The sequence below is a fragment of the Medicago sativa genome, chromosome 8 (assembly GCF_051527215.1).
Source record: "Medicago sativa cultivar Bolivia chromosome 8, Bolivia_mono, whole genome shotgun sequence".
In the NCBI taxonomy this organism is placed as follows: Eukaryota; Viridiplantae; Streptophyta; class Magnoliopsida; order Fabales; family Fabaceae; genus Medicago; species Medicago sativa.
In genome coordinates this window covers 23,131,774-23,157,736 of record NC_140756.1, presented here as the reverse complement: position 1 = coordinate 23,157,736, position 25,963 = coordinate 23,131,774, and positions in this window count along the sequence as shown.

The following is a 25,963-nucleotide window of genomic DNA, read 5'->3' as shown; positions in this document are numbered from 1 at the left end:
ATGTCGTAGATATGCTTGTTAGGTTTCCTAGGAACTATTACATGCTTCGATTCGATAAGGCTAGGCCACTTTATGACCTTTTTAGTGAAAGAAAAAGGTCAAAAACGAGTAAAATCCATAAATTAACAAGGAAATTCACTTAACCCCCATTTTGGCCTTTTTAAAAAAAATTTAAAATAAACCATGGATGTCGTAGATATGCTTGTTAGATTTCCTAGGAACTATTACATGCTTCGATTCGATAAGGCTAGGCCACTTTATGACCTTTTTAGTGAAAGAAAAAGGGTCAAAAACGAGTAAAATCCGTAAATTAACAAGGAAATTCACTTAACCCTCATTTTGTCCATTTTTGAAAATGATAAAATCAACCTTGGAATTCGAATATATGCTTGTTAGATTTCATAGGAACTATTACATGCTTCGATTCGATAAGGCTAGGCCACTTTATGACCTTTTTAGTGAAAGAAAAAAGGTCAAAAATGAGTAAAATCCGTATATTAACAAGGAAATTCAATTAACCCCCATTTTGGCCTTTTTAAAAAATTCTAAAATAAACCATGGATGTCGTAGATATGCTTGTTAGGTTTCCTAGGAACTATTACATGCTTCGATTCGATAAGGCTAGGCCACTTTATGACCTTTTTAGTGAAAGAAAAAGGTCAAAAACGAGTAAAATCCATAAATTAACAAGGAAATTCACTTAACCCCCATTTTGACCTTTTTAAAAAAAATTTAAAATAAACCATGGATGTCGTAGATATGCTTGTTAGATTTCCTAGGAACTATTACATGCTTCGATTCGATAAGGCTAGGCCACTTTATGACCTTTTTAGTGAAATAAAAAGGTCAAAAACGAGTAAAATCCATAAATTAACAAGGAAATTCACTTATCCCCCATTTTGGCCTTTTTAAAAAATTCTGAAATAAACCATGGATCTCGTAGATATGCTTGTTAGATTTCCTAGGAACTATTACATGCTTCGATTCGATAAGGCTAGGCCACTTTATGACCTTTTTAGTGAAAGAAAAAGGTCAAAAACGAGTAAAATCCATAAATTAACAAGGAAATTCACTTAACCCCCATTTTGGCCTTTTTAAAAAATTCTAAAATAAACCATGGATGTCGTAGATATGCTTGTTAGATTTCCTAGGAACTATTACATGCTTCGATTCGATAAGGCTAGGCCACTTTATGACCTTTTTAGTGAAAGAAAAAGGGTCAAAAACGAGTAAAATCCGTAAATTAACAAGGAAATTCACTTAACCCTCATTTTGTCCATTTTCGAAAATGATAAAATCAACCTTGAAATTCGAATATATGCTTGTTAGATTTCATAGGAACTATTACATGCTTCGATTCGATAAGGCTAGGCCACTTTATGACCTTTTTAGTGAAAGAAAAAAGGTCAAAAATGAGTAAAATCCGTATATTAACAAGGAAATTCAATTAACCCCCATTTTGGCCTTTTTAAAAAATTCTAAAATAAACCATGGATGTCGTAGATATGCTTGTTAGGTTTCCTAGGAACTATTACATGCTTCGATTCGATAAGGCTAGGCCACTTTATGACCTTTTTAGTGAAAGAAAAAGGTCAAAAACGAGTAAAATCCATAAATTAACAAGGAAATTCACTTAACCCCCATTTTGGCCTTTTTAAAAAAAATTTAAAATAAACCATGGATGTCATAGATATGCTTGTTAGATTTCCTAGGAACTATTACATGCTTCGATTCGATAAGGCTAGGCCACTTTATGACCTTTTTAGTGAAAGAAAAAGGTCAAAAACGAGTAAAATCCATAAATTAACAAGGAAATTCACTTAACCCCCATTTTGGCCTTTTTAAAAAATTCTGAAATAAACCATGGATGTCGTAGATATGCTTGTTAGATTTCCTAGGAACTATTACATGCTTCGATTCGATAAGGCTAGGCCACTTTATGACCTTTTTAGTGAAATAAAAAGGTCAAAAACGAGTAAAATCCATATATTAACAAGGAAATTCACTTAACCCCCATTTTGGCCTTTTTAAAAAATTCTGAAATAAACCATGGATGTCGTAGATATGCTTGTTAGATTTCCTAGGAACTATTACATGCTTCGATTCGATAAGGCTAGGCCACTTTATGACCTTTTTAGTGAAAGAAAAAGGTCAAAAACGAGTAAAATCCATAAATTAACAAGGAAATTCACTTAACCCCCATTTTGGCCTTTTTAAAAAATTCTAAAATAAACCATGGATGTCGTAGATATGCTTGTTAGATTTCCTAGGAACTATTACATGCTTCGATTCGATAAGGCTAGGCCACTTTATGACCTTTTTAGTGAAAGAAAAAGGGTCAAAAACGAGTAAAATCCGTAAATTAACAAGGAAATTCACTTAACCCCCATTTTGGCCTTTTTAAAAAATTCTGAAATAAACCATGGATGTCGTAGATATGCTTGTTAGATTTCCTAGGAACTATTACATGCTTCGATTCGATAAGGCTAGGCCACTTTATGACCTTTTTAGTGAAAGAAAAAGGTCAAAAACGAGTAAAATCCATAAATTAACAAGGAAATTCACTTAACCCCCATTTTGTCCATTTTCGAAAATGATAAAATCAACCTTGGAATTCGAATATATGCTTGTTAGATTTCATAGGAACTATTACATGCTTCGATTCGATAAGGCTAGGCCACTTTATGACCTTTTTAGTGAAAGAAAAAAGGTCAAAAATGAGTAAAATCCGTATATTAACAAGGAAATTCAATTAACCCCCATTTTGGCCTTTTTAAAAAATTCTAAAATAAACCATGGATGTCGTAGATATGCTTGTTAGGTTTCCTAGGAACTATTACATGCTTCGATTCGATAAGGCTAGGCCACTTTATGACCTTTTTAGTGAAAGAAAAAGGGTCAAAAACGAGTAAAATCCGTAAATTAACAAGGAAATTCACTTAACCCCCATTTTGGCCATTTTTAAAAATTCTAAAATAAACCATGGATGTCGTAGATATGCTTGTTAGATTTCCTAGGAACTATTAAATGCTTCGACTCGATAAGGCTAGGCCACTTTATGACCTTTTTAGTGAAAGAAAAAGGGTCAAAAACGAGTAAAATCCGTAAATTAACAAGGAAATTCACTTAACCCTCATTTTGTCCATTTTTGAAAATGATAAAATCAACCTTGGAATTCGAATATATGCTTGTTAGATTTCATAGGAACTATTACATGCTTCGATTCGATAAGGCTAGGCCACTTTATGACCTTTTTAGTGAAATAAAAAGGTCAAAAACGAGTAAAATCCATAAATTAACAAGGAAATTCACTTAACCCCCATTTTGGCCATTTTTAAAAATTCTAAAATAAACCATGGATGTCGTAGATATGCTTGTTAGATTTCCTAGGAACTATTAAATGCTTCGACTCGATAAGGCTAGGCCACTTTATGACCTTTTTAGTGAAAGAAAAAAGGTCAAAAATGAGTAAAATCCGTATAATAACAAGGAAATTCAATTAACCCCCATTTTGGCCTTTTTAAAAAATTCTAAAATAAACCATGGATGTCGTAGATATGCTTGTTAGGTTTCCTAGGAACTATTACATGCTTCGATTCGATAAGGCTAGGCCACTTTATGACCTTTTTAGTGAAAGAAAAAGGTCAAAAACGAGTAAAATCCATAAATTAACAAGGAAATTCACTTAACCCCCATTTTGGCCTTTTTAAAAAAAAATTAAAATAAACCATGGATGTCGTAGATATGCTTGTTAGATTTCCTAGGAACTATTACATGCTTCGATTCGATAAGGCTAGGCCACTTTATGACCTTTTTAGTGAAAGAAAAAGGGTCAAAAACGAGTAAAATCCGTAAATTAACAAGGAAATTCACTTAACCCCCATTTTGGCCGTTTTTCAAAATTCTAAAATAAACCATGGATGTCGTAGATATGCTTGTTAGATTTCCTAGGAACTATTACATGCTTCGATTCGATAAGGCTAGGCCACTTTATGACCTTTTTAGTGAAAGAAAAAGGGTCAAAAACGAGTAAAATCCGTAAATTAACAAGGAAATTCACTTAACCCCCATTTTGGCCATTTTTAAAAATTCTAAAATAAACCATGGATGTCGTAGATATGCTTGTTAGATTTCCTAGGAACTATTAAATGCTTCGACTCGATAAGGCTAGGCCACTTTATGACCTTTTTAGTGAAAGAAAAAGGGTCAAAAACGAGTAAAATCCGTAAATTAACAAGGAAATTCACTTAACCCTCATTTTGTCCATTTTTGAAAATGATAAAATCAACCTTGGAATTCGAATATATGCTTGTTAGATTTCATAGGAACTATTACATGCTTCGATTCGATAAGGCTAGGCCACTTTATGACCTTTTTAGTGAAAGAAAAAAGGTCAAAAATGAGTAAAATCCGTATATTAACAAGGAAATTCAATTAACCCCCATTTTGGCCTTTTTAAAAAATTCTAAAATAAACCATGGATGTCGTAGATATGCTTGTTAGGTTTCCTAGGAACTATTACATGCTTCGATTCGATAAGGCTAGGCCACTTTATGACCTTTTTAGTGAAATAAAAAGGTCAAAAACGAGTAAAATCCATAAATTAACAAGGAAATTCACTTAACCCCCATTTTGGCCTTTTTAAAAAATTCTGAAATAAACCATGGATGTCGTAGATATGCTTGTTAGATTTCCTAGGAACTATTACATGCTTCGATTCGATAAGGCTAGGCCACTTTATGACCTTTTTAGTGAAAGAAAAAGGTCAAAAACGAGTAAAATCCATAAATTAACAAGGAAATTCACTTAACCTCCATTTTGTCCATTTTCGAAAATGATAAAATCAACCTTGGAATTCGAATATATGCTTGTAAGATTTCATAGGAACTATTACATGCTTCGATTCGATAAGGCTAGGCCACTTTATGACCTTTTTAGTGAAAGAAAAAAGGTCAAAAATGAGTAAAATCCGTATATTAACAAGGAAATTCAATTAACCCCCATTTTGGCCTTTTTAAAAAATTCTAAAATAAACCATGGATGTCGTAGATATGCTTGTTAGGTTTCCTAGGAACTATTACATGCTTCGATTCGATAAGGCTAGGCCAATTTATGACCTTTTTAGTGAAAGAAAAAGGGTCAAAAACGAGTAAAATCCGTAAATTAACAAGGAAATTCACTTAACCCCCATTTTGGCCATTTTTAAAAATTCTAAAATAAACCATGGATGTCGTAGATATGCTTGTTAGATTTCCTAGGAACTATTAAATGCTTCGACTCGATAAGGCTAGGCCACTTTATGACCTTTTTAGTGAAAGAAAAAGGGTCAAAAACGAGTAAAATCCGTAAATTAACAAGGAAATTCACTTAACCCTCATTTTGTCCATTTTTGAAAATGATAAAATCAACCTTGGAATTCGAATATATGCTTGTTAGATTTCATAGGAACTATTACATGCTTCGATTCGATAAGGCTAGGCCACTTTATGACCTTTTTAGTGAAATAAAAAGGTCAAAAACGAGTAAAATCCATAAATTAACAAGGAAATTCACTTAACCCCCATTTTGGCCTTTTTAAAAAATTATGAAATAAACCATGGATGTCGTAGATATGCTTGTTAGATTTCCTAGGAACTATTACATGCTTCGATTCGATAAGGCTAGGCCACTTTATGACCTTTTTAGTGAAAGAAAAAGGTCAAAAACGAGTAAAATCCATAAATTAACAAGGAAATTCACTTAACCCCCATTTTGTCCATTTTCGAAAATGATAAAATCAACCTTGGAATTCGAATATATGCTTGTTAGATTTCATAGGAACTATTACATGCTTCGATTCGATAAGGCTAGGCCACTTTATGACCTTTTTAGTGAAAGAAAAAAGGTCAAAAATGAGTAAAATCCGTATATTAACAAGGAAATTCAATTAACCCCCATTTTGGCCTTTTTAAAAAATTCTAAAATAAACCATGGATGTCGTAGATATGCTTGTTAGGTTTCCTAGGAACTATTACATGCTTCGATTCGATAAGGCTAGGCCACTTTATGACCTTTTTAGTGAAAGAAAAAGGTCAAAAACGAGTAAAATCCATAAATTAACAAGGAAATTCACTTAACCCCCATTTTGGCCTTTTTAAAAAAAAATTAAAATAAACCATGGATGTCGTAGATATGCTTGTTAGATTTCCTAGGAACTATTACATGCTTCGATTCGATAAGGCTAGGCCACTTTATGACCTTTTTAGTGAAAGAAAAAGGGTCAAAAACGAGTAAAATCCGTAAATTAACAAGGAAATTCACTTAACCCCCATTTTGACCGTTTTTCAAAATTCTAAAATAAACCATGGATGTCGTAGATATGCTTGTTAGATTTCCTAGGAACTATTACATGCTTCGATTCGATAAGGCTAGGCCACTTTATGACCTTTTTAGTGAAAGAAAAAGGGTCAAAAACGAGTAAAATCCGTAAATTAACAAGGAAATTCACTTAACCCTCATTTTGTCCATTTTTGAAAATGATAAAATCAACCTTGGAATTCGAATATATGCTTGTTAGATTTCATAGGAACTATTACATGCTTCGATTCGATAAGGCTAGGCCACTTTATGACCTTTTTAGTGAAATAAAAAGGTCAAAAACGAGTAAAATCCATAAATTAACAAGGAAATTCACTTAACCCCCATTTTGGCCTTTTTAAAAAATTCTGAAATAAACCATGGATGTCGTAGATATGCTTGTTAGATTTCCTAGGAACTATTACATGCTTTGATTCGATAAGGCTAGGCCACTTTATGACCTTTTTAGTGAAAGAAAAAGGTCAAAAACGAGTAAAATCCATAAATTAACAAGGAAATTCACTTAACCCCCATTTTGGCCTTTTTAAAAAAAATTTAAAATAAACCATGGATGTCGTAGATATGCTTGTTAGATTTCCTAGGAACTATTACATGCTTCGATTTGATAAGGCTAGGCCACTTTATGACATTTTTAGTGAAAGAAAAAGGGTCAAAAACGAGTAAAATCCGTAAATTAACAAGGAAATTCACTTAACCCTCATTTTGTCCATTTTCGAAAATGATAAAATCAACCTTGGAATTCGAATATATGCTTGTTAGATTTCATAGGAACTATTACATGCTTCGATTCGATAAGGCTAGGCCACTTTATGACCTTTTTAGTGAAAGAAAAAAGGTCAAAAATGAGTAAAATCCGTATATTAACAAGGAAATTCAATTAACCCCCATTTTGGCCTTTTTAAAAAATTCTAAAATAAACCATGGATGTCGTAGATATGCTTGTTAGGTTTCCTAGGAACTATTACATGCTTCGATTCGATAAGGCTAGGCCACTTTATGACCTTTTTAGTGAAAGAAAAAGGGTCAAAAACGAGTAAAATCCGTAAATTAACAAGGAAATTCACTTAACCCCCATTTTGGCCATTTTTAAAAATTCTAAAATAAACCATGGATGTCGTAGATATGCTTGTTAGATTTCCTAGGAACTATTAAATGCTTCGACTCGATAAGGCTAGGCCACTTTATGACCTTTTTAGTGAAAGAAAAAGGGTCAAAAACGAGTAAAATCCGTAAATTAACAAGGAAATTCACTTAACCCTCATTTTGTCCATTTTTGAAAATGATAAAATCAACCTTGGAATTCGAATATATGCTTGTTAGATTTCATAGGAACTATTACATGCTTCGATTCGATAAGGCTAGGCCACTTTATGACCTTTTTAGTGAAATAAAAAGGTCAAAAACGAGTAAAATCCATAAATTAACAAGGAAATTCACTTAACCCCCATTTTGGCCTTTTTAAAAAATTATGAAATAAACCATGGATGTCGTAGATATGCTTGTTAGATTTCCTAGGAACTATTACATGCTTCGATTCGATAAGGCTAGGCCACTTTATGACCTTTTTAGCGAAAGAAAAAGGTCAAAAACGAGTAAAATCCATAAATTAACAAGGAAATTCACTTAACCCCCATTTTGTCCATTTTCGAAAATGATAAAATCAACCTTGGAATTCGAATATATGCTTGTTAGATTTCATAGGAACTATTACATGCTTCGATTCGATAAGGCTAGGCCACTTTATGACCTTTTTAGTGAAAGAAAAAAGGTCAAAAATGAGTAAAATCCGTATATTAACAAGGAAATTCAATTAACCCCCATTTTGGCCTTTTTAAAAAATTCTAAAATAAACCATGGATGTCGTAGATATGCTTGTTAGGTTTCCTAGGAACTATTACATGCTTCGATTCGATAAGGCTAGGCCACTTTATGACCTTTTTAGTGAAAGAAAAAGGTCAAAAACGAGTAAAATCCATAAATTAACAAGGAAATTCACTTAACCCCCATTTTGGCCTTTTTAAAAAAAATTTAAAATAAACCATGGATGTCGTAGATATGCTTGTTAGATTTCCTAGGAACTATTACATGCTTCGATTCGATAAGGCTAGGCCACTTTATGACCTTTTTGGTGAAAGAAAAAGGGTCAAAAACGAGTAAAATCCGTAAATTAACAAGGAAATTCACTTAACCCCCATTTTGACCGTTTTTCAAAATTCTAAAATAAACCATGGATGTCGTAGATATGCTTGTTAGATTTCCTAGGAACTATTACATGCTTCGATTCGATAAGGCTAGGCCACTTTATGACCTTTTTAGTGAAAGAAAAAGGGTCAAAAACGAGTAAAATCCGTAAATTAACAAGGAAATTCACTTAACCCTCATTTTGTCCATTTTTGAAAATGATAAAATCAACCTTGGAATTCGAATATATGCTTGTTAGATTTCATAGGAACTATTACATGCTTCGATTCGATAAGGCTAGGCCACTTTATGACCTTTTTAGTGAAATAAAAAGGTCAAAAACGAGTAAAATCCATAAATTAACAAGGAAATTCACTTAACCCCCATTTTGGCCTTTTTAAAAAATTCTGAAATAAACCATGGATGTCGTAGATATGCTTGTTAGATTTCCTAGGAACTATTACATGCTTTGATTCGATAAGGCTAGGCCACTTTATGACCTTTTTAGTGAAAGAAAAAGGTCAAAAACGAGTAAAATCCATAAATTAACAAGGAAATTCACTTAACCCCCATTTTGGCCTTTTTAAAAAAAATTTAAAATAAACCATGGATGTCGTAGATATGCTTGTTAGATTTCCTAGGAACTATTACATGCTTCGATTTGATAAGGCTAGGCCACTTTATGACATTTTTAGTGAAAGAAAAAGGGTCAAAAACGAGTAAAATCCGTAAATTAACAAGGAAATTCACTTAACCCTCATTTTGTCCATTTTCGAAAATGATAAAATCAACCTTGGAATTCGAATATATGCTTGTTAGATTTTATAGGAACTATTACATGCTTCGATTCGATAAGGCTAGGCCACTTTATGACCTTTTTAGTGAAAGAAAAAGGTCAAAAACGAGTAAAATCCATAAATTAACAAGGAAATTCACTTAACCCCCATTTTGGCCTTTTTGAAAAATTCTAAAATAAACCATGGATGTCGTAGATATGCTTGTTAGATTTCCTAGGAACTATTACATGCTTCGATTCGATAAGGCTAGGCTACTTTATGACCTTTTTAGTGAAAGAAAAAGGGTCAAAAACGAGTAAAATCCGTAAATTAACAAGGAAATTCACTTAACCCTCATTTTGTCCATTTTCGAAAATGATAAAATCAACCTTGGAATTTGAATATATGCTTGTTAGATTTCATAGGAACTATTACATGCTTCGATTCGATAAGGCTAGGCCACTTTATGACCTTTTTAGTGAAAGAAAAAAGGTCAAAAATGAGTAAAATCCGTATATTAACAAGGAAATTCAATTAACCCCCATTTTGGCCTTTTTAAAAAATTCTAAAATAAACCATGGATGTCGTAGATATGCTTGTTAGGTTTCCGAGGAACTATTACATGCTTCGATTCGATAAGGCTAGGCCACTTTATGACCTTTTTAGTGAAAGAAAAAGGTAAAAAACGAGTAAAATCCATAAATTAACAAGGAAATTCACTTAACCCCCATTTTGGCCTTTTTAAAAAAAATTTAAAATAAACCATGGATGTCGTAGATATGCTTGTTAGATTTCCTAGGAACTATTACATGCTTCGATTCGATAAGGCTAGGCCACTTTATGACCTTTTTAGTGAAATAAAAAGGTCAAAAACGAGTAAAATCCATAAATTAACAAGGAAATTCACTTAACCCCCATTTTGGCCTTTTTAAAAAATTCTGAAATAAACCATGGATGTCGTAGATATGCTTGTTAGATTTCCTAGGAACTATTACATGCTTCGATTCGATAAGGCTAGGCCACTTTATGACCTTTTTAGTGAAAGAAAAAGGTCAAAAACGAGTAAAATCCATAAATTAACAAGGAAATTCACTTAACCCCCATTTTGGCCTTTTTAAAAAATTCTAAAATAAACCATGGATGTCGTAGATATGCTTGTTAGATTTCCTAGGAACTATTACATGCTTCGATTCGATAAGGCTAGGCCACTTTATGACCTTTTTAGTGAAAGAAAAAGGGTCAAAAACGAGTAAAATCCGTAAATTAACAAGGAAATTCACTTAACCCTCATTTTGTCCATTTTAGAAAATGATAAAATCAACCTTGGAATTCGAATATATGCTTGTTAGACTTTATAGGAACTATTACATGCTTCGATTCGATAAGGCTAGGCCACTTTATGACCTTTTTAGTGAAAGAAAAAGGGCCAAAAACGAGTAAAATCCATAAATTAACAAGGAAATTCACTTAACCACCATTTTGGCCTTTTTAAAAAATTCTGAAATAAACCATGGATGTCGTAGATATGCTTGTTAGATTTCCTAGGAACTATTACATGCTTCGATTCGATAAGGCTAGGCCACTTTATGACCTTTTTAGTGAAAGAAAAAGGTCAAAAACGAGTAAAATCCATAAATTAACAAGGAAATTCACTTAACCCCCATTTTGTCCATTTTCGAAAATGATAAAATCAACCTTGGAATTCGAATATATGCTTGTTAGATTTCATAGGAACTATTACATGCTTCGATTCGATAAGGCTAGGCCACTTTATGACCTTTTTAGTGAAAGAAAAAAGGTCAAAAATGAGTAAAATCCGTATATTAACAAGGAAATTCAATTAACCCCCATTTTGACCTTTTTAAAAAATTCTAAAATAAACCATGGATGTCGTAGATATGCTTGTTAGGTTTCCTAGGAACTATTACATGCTTCGATTCGATAAGGCTAGGCCACTTTATGACCTTTTTAGTGAAAGAAAAAGGTCAAAAACGAGTAAAATCCATAAATTAACAAGGAAATTCACTTAACCCCCATTTTGGCCTTTTTAAAAAAAATTTAAAATAAACCATGGATGTCGTAGATATGCTTGTTAGATTTCCTAGGAACTATTACATGCTTCGATTCGATAAGGCTAGGCCACTTTATGACCTTTTTAGTGAAATAAAAAGGTCAAAAACGAGTAAAATCCATAAATTAACAAAGAAATTCACTTAACCCCCATTTTGGCCTTTTTAAAAAATTCTGAAATAAACCATGGATGTCGTAGATATGCTTGTTAGATTTCCTAGGAACTATTACATGCTTCGATTCGATAAGGCTAGGCCACTTTATGACCTTTTTAGTGAAAGAAAAAGGTCAAAAACGAGTAAAATCCATAAATTAACAAGGAAATTCACTTAACCCCCATTTTGGCCTTTTTAAAAAATTCTAAAATAAACCATGGATGTCGTAGATATGCTTGTTAGATTTCCTAGGAACTATTACATGCTTCGATTCGATAAGGCTAGGCCACTTTATGACCTTTTTAGTGAAAGAAAAAGGGTCAAAAACGAGTAAAATCCATAAATTAACAAGGAAATTCACTTAACCCTCATTTTGTCCATTTTAGAAAATGATAAAATCAACCTTGGAATTCGAATATATGCTTGTTAGACTTTATAGGAACTATTACATGCTTCGATTCGATAAGGCTAGGCCACTTTATGACCTTTTTAGTGAAAGAAAAAGGGCCAAAAACGAGTAAAATCCATAAATTAACAAGGAAATTCACTTAACCACCATTTTGGCCTTTTTAAAAAATTCTGAAATAAACCATGGATGTCGTAGATATGCTTGTTAGATTTCCTAGGAACTATTACATGCTTCGATTCGATAAGGCTAGGCCACTTTATGACCTTTTTAGTGAAAGAAAAAGGTCAAAAACGAGTAAAATCCATAAATTAACAAGGAAATTCACTTAACCCCCATTTTGTCCATTTTCGAAAATGATAAAATCAACCTTGGAATTCGAATATATGCTTGTTAGATTTCATAGGAACTATTACATGCTTCGATTCGATAAGGCTAGGCCACTTTATGACCTTTTTAGTGAAAGAAAAAAGGTCAAAAATGAGTAAAATCCGTATATTAACAAGGAAATTCAATTAACCCCCATTTTGGCCTTTTTAAAAAATTCTAAAATAAACCATGGATGTCGTAGATATGCTTGTTAGGTTTCCTAGGAACTATTACATGCTTCGATTCGATAAGGCTAGGCCACTTTATGACCTTTTTAGTGAAAGAAAAAGGTCAAAAACGAGTAAAATCCATAAATTAACAAGGAAATTCACTTAACCCCCATTTTGTCCATTTTCGAAAATGATAAAATCAACCTTGGAATTCGAATATATGCTTGTTAGATTTCATAGGAACTATTACATGCTTCGATTCGACAAGGCTAGGCCACTTTATGACCTTTTTAGTGAAAGAAAAAAGGTCAAAAATGAGTAAAATCCGTATATTAACAAGGAAATTCAATTAACCCCCATTTTGACCTTTTTAAAAAATTCTAAAATAAACCATGGATGTCGTAGATATGCTTGTTAGGTTTCCTAGGAACTATTACATGCTTCGATTCGATAAGGCTAGGCCACTTTATGACCTTTTTAGTGAAAGAAAAAGGTCAAAAACGAGTAAAATCCATAAATTAACAAGGAAATTCACTTAACCCCCATTTTGGCCTTTTTAAAAAAAATTTAAAATAAACCATGGATGTCGTAGATATGCTTGTTAGATTTCCTAGGAACTATTACATGCTTCGATTCGATAAGGCTAGGCCACTTTATGACCTTTTTAGTGAAATAAAAAGGTCAAAAACGAGTAAAATCCATAAATTAACAAAGAAATTCACTTAACCCCCATTTTGGCCTTTTTAAAAAATTCTGAAATAAACCATGGATGTCGTAGATATGCTTGTTAGATTTCCTAGGAACTATTACATGCTTCGATTCGATAAGGCTAGGCCACTTTATGACCTTTTTAGTGAAAGAAAAAGGTCAAAAACGAGTAAAATCCATAAATTAACAAGGAAATTCACTTAACCCCCATTTTGGCCTTTTTAAAAAATTCTAAAATAAACCATGGATGTCGTAGATATGCTTGTTAGATTTCCTAGGAACTATTACATGCTTCGATTCGATAAGGCTAGGCCACTTTATGACCTTTTTAGTGAAAGAAAAAGGGTCAAAAACGAGTAAAATCCATAAATTAACAAGGAAATTCACTTAACCCTCATTTTGTCCATTTTAGAAAATGATAAAATCAACCTTGGAATTCGAATATATGCTTGTTAGACTTTATAGGAACTATTACATGCTTCGATTCGATAAGGCTAGGCCACTTTATGACCTTTTTAGTGAAAGAAAAAGGGCCAAAAACGAGTAAAATCCATAAATTAACAAGGAAATTCACTTAACCACCATTTTGGCCTTTTTAAAAAATTCTGAAATAAACCATGGATGTCGTAGATATGCTTGTTAGATTTCCTAGGAACTATTACATGCTTCGATTCGATAAGGCTAGGCCACTTTATGACCTTTTTAGTGAAAGAAAAAGGTCAAAAACGAGTAAAATCCATAAATTAACAAGGAAATTCACTTAACCCCCATTTTGTCCATTTTCGAAAATGATAAAATCAACCTTGGAATTCGAATATATGCTTGTTAGATTTCATAGGAACTATTACATGCTTCGATTCGATAAGGCTAGGCCACTTTATGACCTTTTTAGTGAAAGAAAAAAGGTCAAAAATGAGTAAAATCCGTATATTAACAAGGAAATTCAATTAACCCCCATTTTGGCCTTTTTAAAAAATTCTAAAATAAACCATGGATGTCGTAGATATGCTTGTTAGGTTTCCTAGGAACTATTACATGCTTCGATTCGATAAGGCTAGGCCACTTTATGACCTTTTTAGTGAAAGAAAAAGGTCAAAAACGAGTAAAATCCATAAATTAACAAGGAAATTCACTTAACCCCCATTTTGGCCTTTTTAAAAAAAATTTAAAATAAACCATGGATGTCGTAGATATGCTTGTTAGATTTCCTAGGAACTATTACATGCTTCGATTCGATAAGGCTAGGCCACTTTATGACCTTTTTAGTGAAAGAAAAAGGGTCAAAAACGAGTAAAATCCGTAAATTAACAAGGAAATTCACTTAACCCCCATTTTGGCCGTTTTTCAAAATTCTAAAATAAACCATGGATGTCGTAGATATGCTAGTTAGATTTCCTAGGAACTATTACATGCTTCGATTCGATAAGGCTAGGCCACTTTATGACCTTTTTAGTGAAAGAAAAAGGGTCAAAAACGAGTAAAATCCGTAAATTAACAAGGAAATTCACTTAACCCTCATTTTGTCCATTTTTGAAAATGATAAAATCAACCTTGGAATTCGAATATATGCTTGTTAGATTTCATAGGAACTATTACATGCTTCGATTCGATAAGGCTAGGCCACTTTATGACCTTTTTAGTGAAATAAAAAGGTCAAAAACGAGTAAAATCCATAAATTAACAAGGAAATTCACTTAACCCCCATTTTGGCCTTTTTAAAAAATTCTGAAATAAACCATGGATGTCGTAGATATGCTTGTTAGATTTCCTAGGAACTATTACATGCTTTGATTCGATAAGGCTAGGCCACTTTATGACCTTTTTAGTGAAAGAAAAAGGTCAAAAACGAGTAAAATCCATAAATTAACAAGGAAATTCACTTAACCCCCATTTTGGCCTTTTTAAAAAAAATTTAAAATAAACCATGGATGTCGTAGATATGCTTGTTAGATTTCCTAGGAACTATTACATGCTTCGATTTGATAAGGCTAGGCCACTTTATGACATTTTTAGTGAAAGAAAAAGGGTCAAAAACGAGTAAAATCCGTAAATTAACAAGGAAATTCACTTAACCCTCATTTTGTCCATTTTCGAAAATGATAAAATCAACCTTGGAATTCGAATATATGCTTGTTAGATTTTATAGGAACTATTACATGCTTCGATTCGATGAGGCTAGGCCACTTTATGACCTTTTTAGTGAAAGAAAAAGGTCAAAAACGAGTAAAATCCATAAATTAACAAGGAAATTCACTTAACCCCCATTTTGGCCTTTTTAAAAAATTCTAAAATAAACCATGGATGTCGTAGATATGCTTGTTAGATTTCCTAGGAACTATTACATGCTTCGATTCGATAAGGCTAGGCTACTTTATGACCTTTTTAGTGAAAGAAAAAGGGTCAAAAACGAGTAAAATCCGTAAATTAACAAGGAAATTCACTTAACCCTCATTTTGTCCATTTTCGAAAATGATAAAATCAACCTTGGAATTCGAATATATGCTTGTTAGATTTCATAGGAACTATTACATGCTTCGATTCGATAAGGCTAGGCCACTTTATGACCTTTTTAGTGAAAGAAAAAAGGTCAAAAATGAGTAAAATCCGTATATTAACAAGGAAATTCAATTAACCCCCATTTTGGCCTTTTTAAAAAATTCTAAAATAAACCATGGATGTCGTAGATATGCTTGTTAGGTTTCCTAGGAACTATTACATGCTTCGATTCGATAAGGCTAGGCCACTTTATGACCTTTTTAGTGAAAGAAAAAGGTCAAAAACGAGTAAAATCCATAAATTAACAAGGAAATTCACTTAACCCCCATTTTGGCCTTTTTAAAAAAAATTTAAAATAAACCATGGATGTCGTAGATATGCTTGTTAGATTTCCTAGGAACTATTACATGCTTCGATTCGATAAGGCTAGGCCACTTTATGACCTTTTTAGTGAAATAAAAAGGTCAAAAACGAGTAAAATCCATAAATTAACAAGGAAATTCACTTAACCCCCATTTTGGCCTTTTTAAAAAATTCTGAAATAAACCATGGATGTCGTAGATATGCTTGTTAGATTTCCTAGGAACTATTACATGCTTTGATTCGATAAGGCTAGGCCACTTTATGACCTTTTTAGTGAAAGAAAAAGGTCAAAAACGAGTAAAATCCGTAAATTAACAAGGAAATTCACTTAACCCCCATTTTGGCCGTTTTTCAAAATTCTAAAATAAACCATGGATGTCGTAGATATGCTTGTTAGATTTCCTAGGAACTATTACATGCTTCGACTCGATAAGGCTAGGCCACTTTATGACCTTTTTAGTGAAAGAAAAAGGGTCAAAAACGAGTAAAATCCGTAAATTAACAAGGAAATTCACTTAACCCTCATTTTGTCCATTTTTGAAAATGATAAAATCAACCTTGGAATTCGAATATATGCTTGTTAGATTTCATAGGAACTATTACATGCTTCGATTCGATAAGGCTAGGCCACTTTATGACCTTTTTAGTGAAATAAAAAGGTCAAAAACGAGTAAAATCCATAAATTAACAAGGAAATTCACTTAACCCCCATTTTGGCCTTTTTAAAAAATTCTGAAATAAACCATGGATGTCGTAGATATGCTTGTTAGATTTCCTAGGAACTATTACATGCTTCGATTCGATAAGGCTAGGCCACTTTATGACCTTTTTAGTGAAAGAAAAAGGTCAAAAACGAGTAAAATCCATAAATTAACAAGGAAATTCACTTAACCCCCATTTTGGCCTTTTTAAAAAATTCTAAAATAAACCATGGATGTCGTAGATATGCTTGTTAGGTTTCCTAGGAACTATTACATGCTTCGATTCGATAAGGCTAGGCCACTTTATGACCTTTTTAGTGAAAGAAAAAGGGTCAAAAACGAGTAAAATCCGTAAATTAACAAGGAAATTCACTTAACCCTCATTTTGTCCATTTTCGAAAATGATAAAATCAACCTTGGAATTCGAATATATGCTTGTTAGATTTCATAGGAACTATTACATGCTTCGATTCGATAAGGATAGGCCACTTTATGACTTTTTTAGTGAAAGAAAAAGGGTCAAAAACGAGTAAAATCCGTAAATTAACAAGGAAATTCACTTAACCCCCATTTTGGCCGTTTTTCAAAATTCTAAAATAAACCATGGATGTCGTAGATATGCTTGTTATATTTCCTAGGAACTATTACATGCTTCGATTCGATAAGGCTAGGCCACTTTATGACCTTTTTAGTGAAAGAAAAAGGTCAAAAACGAGTAAAATCCATAAATTAACAAGGAAATTCACTTAACCCCCATTTTGGCCTTTTTAAAAAATTCTAAAATAAACCATGGATGTCGTAGATATGCTTGTTAGATTTCCTAGGAACTATTACATGCTTCGATTCGATAAGGCTAGGCCACTTTATGACCTTTTTAGTGAAAGAAAAAGGGTCAAAAACGAGTAAAATCCGTAAATTAACAAGGAAATTCACTTAACCCTCATTTTGTCCATTTTCGAAAATGATAAAATCAACCTTGGAATTCGAATATATGCTTGTTAGATTTTATAGGAACTATTACATGCTTCGATTCGATAAGGCTAGGCCACTTTATGACCTTTTTAGTGAAAGAAAAAGGTCAAAAACGAGTAAAATCCATAAATTAACAAGGAAATTCACTTAACCCCCATTTTGGCCTTTTTAAAAAATTCTAAAATAAACCATGGATGTCGTAGATATGCTTGTTAGGTTTCCTAGGAACTATTACATGCTTCGATTCGATAAGGCTAGGCCACTTTATGACCTTTTTAGTGAAAGAAAAAGGTCAAAAACGAGTAAAATCCATAAATTAACAAGGAAATTCACTTAACCCCCATTTTGGCCTTTTTAAAAAAAATTTAAAATAAACCATGGATGTCGTAGATATGCTTGTTAGATTTCCTAGGAACTATTACATGCTTCGATTCGATAAGGCTAGGCCACTTTATGACCTTTTTAGTGAAATAAAAAGGTCAAAAACGAGTAAAATCCATAAATTAACAAGGAAATTCACTTAACCCCCATTTTGGCCTTTTTAAAAAATTCTGAAATAAACCATGGATGTCGTAGATATGCTTGTTAGATTTCCTAGGAACTATTACATGCTTTGATTCGATAAGGCTAGGCCACTTTATGACCTTTTTAGTGAAAGAAAAAGGTCAAAAACGAGTAAAATCCGTAAATTAACAAGGAAATTCACTTAACCCCCATTTTGGCCGTTTTTCAAAATTCTAAAATAAACCATGGATGTCGTAGATATGCTTGTTAGATTTCCTAGGAACTATTACATGCTTCGACTCGATAAGGCTAGGCCACTTTATGACCTTTTTAGTGAAAGAAAAAGGGTCAAAAACGAGTAAAATCCGTAAATTAACAAGGAAATTCACTTAACCCTCATTTTGTCCATTTTTGAAAATGATAAAATCAACCTTGGAATTCGAATATATGCTTGTTAGATTTCATAGGAACTATTACATGCTTCGATTCGATAAGGCTAGGCCACTTTATGACCTTTTTAGTGAAATAAAAAGGTCAAAAACGAGTAAAATCCATAAATTAACAAGGAAATTCACTTAACCCCCATTTTGGCCTTTTTAAAAAATTCTGAAATAAACCATGGATGTCGTAGATATGCTTGTTAGATTTCCTAGGAACTATTACATGCTTCGATTCGATAAGGCTAGGCCACTTTATGACCTTTTTAGTGAAAGAAAAAGGTCAAAAACGAGTAAAATCCATAAATTAACAAGGAAATTCACTTAACCCCCATTTTGGCCTTTTTAAAAAATTCTAAAATAAACCATGGATGTCGTAGATATGCTTGTTAGGTTTCCTAGGAACTATTACATGCTTCGATTCGATAAGGCTAGGCCACTTTATGACCTTTTTAGTGAAAGAAAAAGGGTCAAAAACGAGTAAAATCCGTAAATTAACAAGGAAATTCACTTAACCCTCATTTTGTCCATTTTCGAAAATGATAAAATCAACCTTGGAATTCGAATATATGCTTGTTAGATTTCATAGGAACTATTACATGCTTCGATTCGATAAGGATAGGCCACTTTATGACTTTTTTAGTGAAAGAAAAAGGGTCAAAAACGAGTAAAATCCGTAAATTAACAAGGAAATTCACTTAACCCCCATTTTGGCCGTTTTTCAAAATTCTAAAATAAACCATGGATGTCGTAGATATGCTTGTTATATTTCCTAGGAACTATTACATGCTTCGATTCGATAAGGCTAGGCCACTTTATGACCTTTTTAGTGAAAGAAAAAGGTCAAAAACGAGTAAAATCCATAAATTAACAAGGAAATTCACTTAACCCCCATTTTGGCCTTTTTAAAAAATTCTAAAATAAACCATGGATGTCGTAGATATGCTTGTTAGATTTCCTAGGAACTATTACATGCTTCGATTCGATAAGGCTAGGCCACTTTATGACCTTTTTAGTGAAAGAAAAAGGGTCAAAAACGAGTAAAATCCGTAAATTAACAAGGAAATTCACTTAACCCTCATTTTGTCCATTTTCGAAAATGATAAAATCAACCTTGGAATTCGAATATATGCTTGTTAGATTTTATAGGAACTATTACATGCTTCGATTCGATAAGGCTAGGCCACTTTATGACCTTTTTAGTGAAAGAAAAAGGTCAAAAACGAGTAAAATCCATAAATTAACAAGGAAATTCACTTAACCCCCATTTTGGCCTTTTTAAAAAATTCTAAAATAAACCATGGATGTCGTAGATATGCTTGTTAGGTTTCCTAGGAACTATTACATGCTTCGATTCGATAAGGCTAGGCCACTTTATGACCTTTTTAGTGAAAGAAAAAGGGTCAAAAACGAGTAAAATCCGTAAATTAACAAGGAAATTCACTTAACCCTCATTTTGTCCATTTTCGAAAATGATAAAATCAACCTTGGAATTCGAATATATGCTTGTTAGATTTCATAGGAACTATTACATGCTTCGATTCGATAAGGCTAGGCCACTTTATGACCTTTTTAGTGAAAGAAAAAGGGTCAAAAACGAGTAAAATCCGTAAATTAACAAGGAAATTCACTTAACCCCCATTTTGGCCGTTTTTCAAAATTCTAAAATAAACCATGGATGTCGTAGATATGCTTGTTAGATTTCCTAGGAACTATTACATGCTTCGATTCGATAAGGCTAGGCCACTTTATGACCTTTTTAGTGAAAGAAAAAGGGTCAAAAACGAGTAAAATCCGTAAATTAACAAGGAAATTCACTTAACCCCCATTTTGGCCATTTTTAAAAATTCTAAAATAAACCATGGATGTCGTAGATATGCTTGTTAGATTTCCTAGGAACTATTAAATGCTTCGACTCGATAAGGCTAGGCCACTTTATGACCTTTTTAGTGAAAGAAAAAGGGTCAAAAACGAGTAAAATCCGTAAATTAACAAGGAAATTCACTTAACCCTCATTTTGTCCATTTTTGAAAATGATAAAATCAACCTTGGAATTCGAATATATTCTTGTTAGATTTCATAGGAACTATTACATGCTTCGATTCGATAAGGCTAGGCCACTTTATGACCTTTTTAGTGAAATAAAAAGGTCAAAAACGAGTAAAATCCATAAATTAACAAGGAAATTCACTTAACCCCCATTTAGGCCTTTTAAAAAAATTCTGAAATAAACCATGGATGTCGTAGATATGCTTGTTAGATTTCCTAGGAACTATTACATGCTTCGATTCGATAAGGCTAGGCCACTTTATGACCTTTTTAGTGAAAGAAAAAGGTCAAAAACGAGTAAAATCCATAAATTAACAAGGAAATTCACTTAACCCCCATTTTGGCCTTTTTAAAATATTCTAAAATAAACCATGGATGTCGTAGATATGCTTGTTAGATTTCCTAGGAACTATTACATGCTTCGATTCGATAAGGCTAGGCCACTTTATGACCTTTTTAGTGAAAGAAAAAGGGTCAAAAACGAGTAAAATCCGTAAATTAACAAGGAAATTCACTTAACCCCCATTTTGGCCGTTTTTCAAAATTCTAAAATAAACCATGGATGTCGTAGATATGCTTGTTAGATTTCCTAGGAACTATTACATGCTTCGATTCGATAAGGCTAGGCCACTTTATGACCTTTTTAGTGAAAGAAAAAGGGTCAAAAACGAGTAAAATCCGTAAATTAACAAGGAAATTCACTTAACCCCCATTTTGGCCATTTTTAAAAATTCTAAAATAAACCATGGATGTCGTAGATATGCTTGTTAGATTTCCTAGGAACTATTAAATGCTTCGACTCGATAAGGCTAGGCCACTTTATGACCTTTTTAGTGAAAGAAAAAGGGTCAAAAACGAGTAAAATCCGTAAATTAACAAGGAAATTCACTTAACCCTCATTTTGTCCATTTTTGAAAATGATAAAATCAACCTTGGAATTCGAATATATTCTTGTTAGATTTCATAGGAACTATTACATGCTTCGATTCGATAAGGCTAGGCCACTTTATGACCTTTTTAGTGAAATAAAAAGGTCAAAAACGAGTAAAATCCATAAATTAACAAGGAAATTCACTTAACCCCCATTTAGGCCTTTTAAAAAAATTCTGAAATAAACCATGGATGTCGTAGATATGCTTGTTAGATTTCCTAGGAACTATTACATGCTTCGATTCGATAAGGCTAGGCCACTTTATGACCTTTTTAGTGAAAGAAAAAGGTCAAAAACGAGTAAAATCCATAAATTAACAAGGAAATTCACTTAACCCCCATTTTGGCCTTTTTAAAATATTCTAAAATAAACCATGGATGTCGTAGATATGCTTGTTAGATTTCCTAGGAACTATTACATGCTTCGATTCGATAAGGCTAGGCCACTTTATGACCTTTTTAGTGAAAGAAAAAGGGTCAAAAACGAGTAAAATCCGTAAATTAACAAGGAAATTCACTTAACCCCCATTTTGGCCGTTTTTCAAAATTCTAAAATAAACCATGGATGTCGTAGATATGCTTGTTAGATTTCCTAGGAACTATTACATGCTTCGATACGATAAGGCTAGGCCACTTTATGACCTTTTTAGTGAAAGAAAAAGGGTCAAAAACGAGTAAAATCCGTAAATTAACAAGGAAATTCACTTAACCCCCATTTTGGCCATTTTTAAAAATTCTAAAATAAACCATGGATGTCGTAGATATGCTTGTTAGATTTCCTAGGAACTATTAAATGCTTCGACTCGATAAGGCTAGGCCACTTTATGACCTTTTTAGTGAAAGAAAAAGGGTCAAAAACGAGTAAAATCCGTAAATTAACAAGGAAATTCACTTAACCCTCATTTTGTCCATTTTTGAAAATGATAAAATCAACCTTGGAATTCGAATATATGCTTGTTAGATGTCATAGGAACTATTACATGCTTCGATTCGATAAGGCTAGGCCACTTTATGACCTTTTTAGTGAAATAAAAAGGTCAAAAACGAGTAAAATCCATAAATTAACAAGGAAATTCACTTAACCCCCATTTTGGCCTTTTTAAAAAATTCTGAAATAAACCATGGATGTCGTAGATATGCTTGTTAGATTTCCTAGGAACTATTACATGCTTCGATTCGATAAGGCTAGGCCACTTTATGACCTTTTTAGTGAAAGAAAAAGGTCAAAAACGAGTAAAATCCATAAATTAACAAGGAAATTCACTTAACCCGCATTTTGGCCTTTTTAAAAAATTCTAAAATAAACCATGGATGTCGTAGATATGCTTGTTAGATTTCCTAGGAACTATTACATGCTTCGATTCGATAAGGCTAGGCTACTTTATGACCTTTTTAGTGAAAGAAAAAGGGTCAAAAACGAGTAAAATCCGTAAATTAACAAGGAAATTCACTTAACCCTCATTTTGTCCATTTTCGAAAATGATAAAATCAACCTTGGAATTCGAATATATGCTTGTTAGATTTCATAGGAACTATTACATGCTTCGATTCGATAAGGCTAGGCCACTTTATGACCTTTTTAGTGAAAGAAAAAAGGTCAAAAATGAGTAAAATCCGTATATTAACAAGGAAATTCAATTAACCCCCATTTTGGCCTTTTTAAAAAATTCTAAAATAAACCATGGATGTCGTAGATATGCTTGTTAGGTTTCCTAGGAACTATTACATGCTTCGATTCGATAAGGCTAGGCCACTTTATGACCTTTTTAGTGAAAGAAAAAGGTCAAAAACGAGTAAAATCCATAAATTAACAAGGAAATTCACTTAACCCCCATTTTGGCCTTTTTAAAAAAAATTTAAAATAAACCATGGATGTCGTAGATATGCTTGTTAGATTTCCTAGGAACTATTACATGCTTCGATTCGATAAGGCTAGGCCACTTTATGACCTTTTTAGTGAAATAAAAAGGTCAAAAACGAGTAAAATCCATAAATTAACAAGGAAATTCACTTAACCCCCATTTTGGCCTTTTTAAAAAATTCTGAAATAAACCATGGATGTCGTAGATATGCTTGTTAGATTTCCTAGGAACTATTACATGCTTTGATTCGATAAGGCTAGGCCACTTTATGACCTTTTTAGTGAAAGAAAAAGGTCAAAAACGAGTAAAATCCGTAAATTAACAAGGAAATTCACTTAACCCCCATTTTGGCCGTTTTTCAAAATTCTAAAATAAACCATGGATGTCGTAGATATGCTTGTTAGATTTCCTAGGAACTATTACGTGCTTCGATTCGATAAGGCTAGGCCCCTTTATGACCTTTTTAGTGAAAGAAAAAGGGTCAAAAACGAGTAAAATCCGTAAATTAACAAGGAAATTCACTTAACCCCCATTTTGGCCATTTTTAAAAATTCTAAAATAAACCATGGATGTCGTAGATATGCTTGTTAGATTTCCTAGGAACTATTAAATGCTTCGACTCGATAAGGCTAGGCCACTTTATGACCTTTTTAGTGAAAGAAAAAGGGTCAAAAACGAGTAAAATCCGTAAATTAACAAGGAAATTCACTTAACCCTCATTTTGTCCATTTTTGAAAATGATAAAATCAACCTTGGAATTCGAATATATGCTTGTTAGATTTCATAGGAACTATTACATGCTTCGATTCGATAAGGCTAGGCCACTTTATGACCTTTTTAGTGAAATAAAAAGGTCAAAAACGAGTAAAATCCATAAATTAACAAGGAAATTCACTTAACCCCCATTTTGGCCTTTTTAAAAAATTCTGAAATAAACCATGGATGTCGTAGATATGCTTGTTAGATTTCCTAGGAACTATTACATGCTTCGATTCGATAAGGCTAGGCCACTTTATGACCTTTTTAGTGAAAGAAAAAGGTCAAAAACGAGTAAAATCCATAAATTAACAAGGAAATTCACTTAACCCCCATTTTGGCCTTTTTAAAAAATTCTAAAATAAACCATGGATGTCGTAGATATGCTTGTTAGGTTTCCTAGGAACTATTACATGCTTCGATTCGATAAGGCTAGGCCACTTTATGACCTTTTTAGTGAAAGAAAAAGGGTCAAAAACGAGTAAAATCCGTAAATTAACAAGGAAATTCACTTAACCCTCATTTTGTCCATTTTCGAAAATGATAAAATCAACCTTGGAATTCGAATATATGCTTGTTAGATTTCATAGGAACTATTACATGCTTCGATTCGATAAGGATAGGCCACTTTATGACCTTTTTAGTGAAAGAAAAAGGGTCAAAAACGAGTAAAATCCGTAAATTAACAAGGAAATTCACTTAACCCCCATTTTGGCCGTTTTTCAAAATTCTAAAATAAACCATGGATGTCGTAGATATGCTTGTTAGATTTCCTAGGAACTATTACATGCTTCGATTCGATAAGGCTAGGCCACTTTATGACCTTTTTAGTGAAAGAAAAAGGTCAAAAACGAGTAAAATCCATAAATTAACAAGGAAATTCACTTAACCCCCATTTTGGCCTTTTTAAAAAATTCTAAAATAAACCATGGATGTCGTAGATATGCTTGTTAGATTTCCTAGGAACTATTACATGCTTCGATTCGATAAGGCTAGGCCACTTTATGACCTTTTTAGTGAAAGAAAAAGGGTCAAAAACGAGTAAAATCCGTAAATTAACAAGGAAATTCACTTAACCCTCATTTTGTCCATTTTCGAAAATGATAAAATCAACCTTGGAATTCGAATATATGCTTGTTAGATTTTATAGGAACTATTACATGCTTCGATTCGATAAGGCTAGGCCACTTTATGACCTTTTTAGTGAAAGAAAAAGGTCAAAAACGAGTAAAATCCATAAATTAACAAGGAAATTCACTTAACCCCCATTTTGGCCTTTTTAAAAAATTCTAAAATAAACCATGGATGTCGTAGATATGCTTGTTAGGTTTCCTAGGAACTATTACATGCTTCGATTCGATAAGGCTAGGCCACTTTATGACCTTTTTAGTGAAAGAAAAAGGGTCAAAAACGAGTAAAATCCGTAAATTAACAAGGAAATTCACTTAACCCTCATTTTGTCCATTTTCGAAAATGATAAAATCAACCTTGGAATTCGAATATATGCTTGTTAGATTTCATAGGAACTATTACATGCTTCGATTCGATAAGGCTAGGCCACTTTATGACCTTTTTAGTGAAAGAAAAAGGGTCAAAAACGAGTAAAATCCGTAAATTAACAAGGAAATTCACTTAACCCCCATTTTGGCCGTTTTTCAAAATTCTAAAATAAACCATGGATGTCGTAGATATGCTTGTTAG